This window comes from Nicotiana tabacum, chromosome 3, assembly GCF_000715075.1.
Source record: "Nicotiana tabacum cultivar K326 chromosome 3, ASM71507v2, whole genome shotgun sequence".
Taxonomy (NCBI): domain Eukaryota; kingdom Viridiplantae; phylum Streptophyta; class Magnoliopsida; order Solanales; family Solanaceae; genus Nicotiana; species Nicotiana tabacum.
In genome coordinates, this window is record NC_134082.1 from 133,900,736 (window position 1) to 133,904,342 (window position 3,607).

Genomic DNA, 3,607 nt, shown 5'->3' on the forward strand with positions numbered 1-3,607 from the left:
CAACACCGGTGGCTCCTCAATCGATGGATTTGTTGGTGGGGTTTTGCAGATTTCAAGATACAAAGATAGCTTCCTAGGCTCATATGAATATGAACCCATACCATGCAATGCATTCACGCACTCCACTCTACTAGCATCATCATTGACATCCATATTAAGAAGCACGACCTCAAGGGGATCTTCAACATGGATCATGGAACTTGTGTCATCCACTATCACAGCTGTGACAATGTCCACAAATGAACACACCTCCGTGCTATTGGGTTGTCTCATTGATTTGCAAACATGGAATACCACCTTCTCATCCCCCACTCGGAAAGTCAACTCACCCGCTTCAACATCAACCAATGCCTTCCCCGTAGCTAGGAAAGGTCTACTAAGAATAAGCGGCACTTCAAAGTCCACCTCACAATATAATATGACAAAGTCGGCCGACAATATAAACTTATCCACTTGGACAAGTACATCATCAATTATGGTTGCTTCATCGATCGATCCGCCATTTGAAGTCTCATTGAGGTAGGTCGAGGTTGTCCAATTCCCAAAGTCTTGAAGACCGAGTACGACATTAAATTTATGCTAGCCCCCAAGTCACAAAGGGCCTTTGCAAAATCCATACTCCCAATGGTGCAAGGAATGGTGAAAGCACCGGGATCTTCAAGCTTCGGGGCCATTGAATGCACTATAGCACTAACTTGGTGAGTCATCTTTATAGTCTCACAATCCATAGAACGCTTCTTTGTGACCAAGTCTTTCATGAATTTTGCATAGCCCGACATTTGTTCAAGTGCCTCCACCAATGACACATTAATAGATAAGCTCTTCATCATATCAATGAACTTTTTAAACTGATTATCATTCTTCTGCTTCGCGAGCCTCTGAGGATAAGGTGGAGGTGGCCTTGGAAAAGGAGCCTTAGCTCTTGGCATAACAGGCTCGGGCATGTCAATCACGTGTTCCCTAGACGGGTTCACGACATCTTGAGTTTCTACCTCGGCCTTATCAATATGAATCCTCACATCATTGTTCACATTCTCTTCAACCACATCTTCAACAACCAAAGGTACATTATCTTCACGCAACTCAACATCTTCATCCACAACTTGCTTTTTCTTTGAGGCATTCACATCACTGCCTCTCCTACTTCTTGTTGTAACCGCCATCACATGATTGTTATTCCCACCCTTCGGGTTCACTACCATATCACTTGGTAGAGCACCCTTGGGACGAGTATTCAATGCTTGAGAGATTTGGCTTAATTGCACCTCTAAGTTCCGGATAGATGTATTATGAGAAGCCAATTGGGCATCAGAATCTTGGTTCGTTTTCATCATTTGCTTGAACATGCTTTCAATTCTTCCCATATCACCTCCGGAAGAACTAGGACCTTCAGAAGGGAAAGGGGGTGGATTGCTCGGTTGTTAGTACATTAGGAGCCTTTGAAAGCCCATCCCCCTGTTGCCTTGGTTTCCATTGTTGTTCCACCCGCCTTTATTGTTATTGTTGACCCAATTATTGTTATTACCATTCCAATTCCCTCGGTTGCCTTGATTACCCCAATTGTTTTTTTGGTTGTTGTTATTCCAATTGCTACCACCTTGTTGTTGATTGTTGTTATTCCAATTACCTCCGCCTTGTTGTTGATTGCCCCAATTTCCTTGAGGTCGCCATTGTTGGTTGGAAGAGTTGTTTCTATTGCCTTGATAGTTGTTGACATATTGAACCTCTTCACTTTGGTCATCATAACACTCATTTGAAAACCCACTACCATCATTGTCATATTGTTCACAATTCCCTTGAGATTGTTGCCCTCTTTGCCTTCTCTTAAGCATAGTGACACCTTCCGTTGCGTTGACTTGGCGTGGATTTTGGATTTGTTGTAACTGCACCTTCGCCAATTGGTTCATAGTAGTAGTAAGATAGGCAATAGCTTGACCATGATCGTGCAATACCTTGTGCAAATGGATGACCGTGGGGTCACCTTGGGGCACATTTTCTCGGCTTTGCCATGCCGAAGAGGTGTCGGCCATTTCATCAAGTACATCACATGCCTCTTGGTAAGAAAGTTTCATAAAGTTCCCTCCGGCCAATTGGTTCACAATGCATTGATTCGTGGTGTTGATGCCCCGATAAAAAGTTTGTTGAATCATAGCCTCGGTCATGTTGTTATTAGGGCACTCTTTCACCATTGTTCTATATCTTTCCCATATTTTGTGCAAAGGTTCCGTTGGCTCTTGCTTGAAGGCTAGAATTTCATCCCGAAGAGCCGCCATATGACTTGGAGAAAAGAACTTGGCAATAAATTTGTCCGCCAATTCATCCCATGTTGTAATAGAATGATTGGGGAGCCTTTCTAACCAATCCAATGCTTTACCCGAAGAGAGAACGGGAAAAGACTCAATCTCAACGCATCCTCGGACACATTTGTCTGCTTGCTACCCCAGCATGTATCCACGAACCCCTTCAAGTGCTTGTAGGCATTTTGATCGGAGGCGCCCATGAAATACCCTCTTTGCTCGAGCAAGGTCAACATAACATTTGTGATTTGAAAGTTCCCCGCCCGGATTCGGGGAGGAACAATAGCACTGGCGTATCCTTGATTTGGTAAAACTCTGGGAGCCACTCTCGGCAGTGGCGTAGGGGGGTCTGGAATATTGTTGTTCTCATTTGCATTTACATTGGCATTTCGGCCTCTCCGTGGAACTTGAGGTAAGACCTCATCTTGCTCTAGATCCTCTACCTCCTCCCCCGCTATCACATTGCCGAGAGGGTCATTTGCATTAAGATCCATTTGTACCTGATTGATCTACACAAACAAAATTAGTAAACAAGAAGAAAAGAGAAACAAAACACAAAACTAAATAAACAGATAGTCAACACCGTAAGCTCCCCGGCAACGACGCCAAAAAGTGATCGCTGCCAACTCGACGCTACAATAAGGTAGGAAGAGCGGGTTGCAATAGCTTTTACCCGATATGAGGGTCGGGATCGATTTCCTTAGGGAGCTAGTAGTGGAGTTGGATTGTCTGTCTAGTCTAGAGATGTGTTTGTACTCCTAATGTCACTTCAAACATTTTTGGGTTTTCGAATTATAACTATTTTTATAAAACTATTGATTAACATTAAATTATGCTACGAGAATATTGTTAAGTTGTATCTAATGGGAAGAAGGGCACTAGGGTCGAGACACTACCTAGGTGGCTAATTGACAGGTAGATGTTACTAAGGTTCGATTGACATAATTGGGGCCTATACTATAACCGTTGCACAATTTTACCCACTCTCACACCTCTCAATAGAAAGAGTGATTTTGCCCAATTGTCTCTCTTGAAACCAAATGGGTAGGCAAATTAGACCAAGCAACTAGGGTTCAAGTAGGGTAATTACTCTCTCGAGGTTTAACCCATTAATTGGGACTATCACTTCTCATGAGTCCATCCCAATTCCTTGTTGTGTCAATTTTGGGGTCATAGACTCTCTTTCTCAAGAAGAGTTAAACCCACAAAGCTTGAATCAGTGTTTGCAACCACCAATTTTAGATTAAAACATAAAATCAACCCAAATAGCAAATACCTATAGTCAATCTAACACTAGATGGCAACACCCA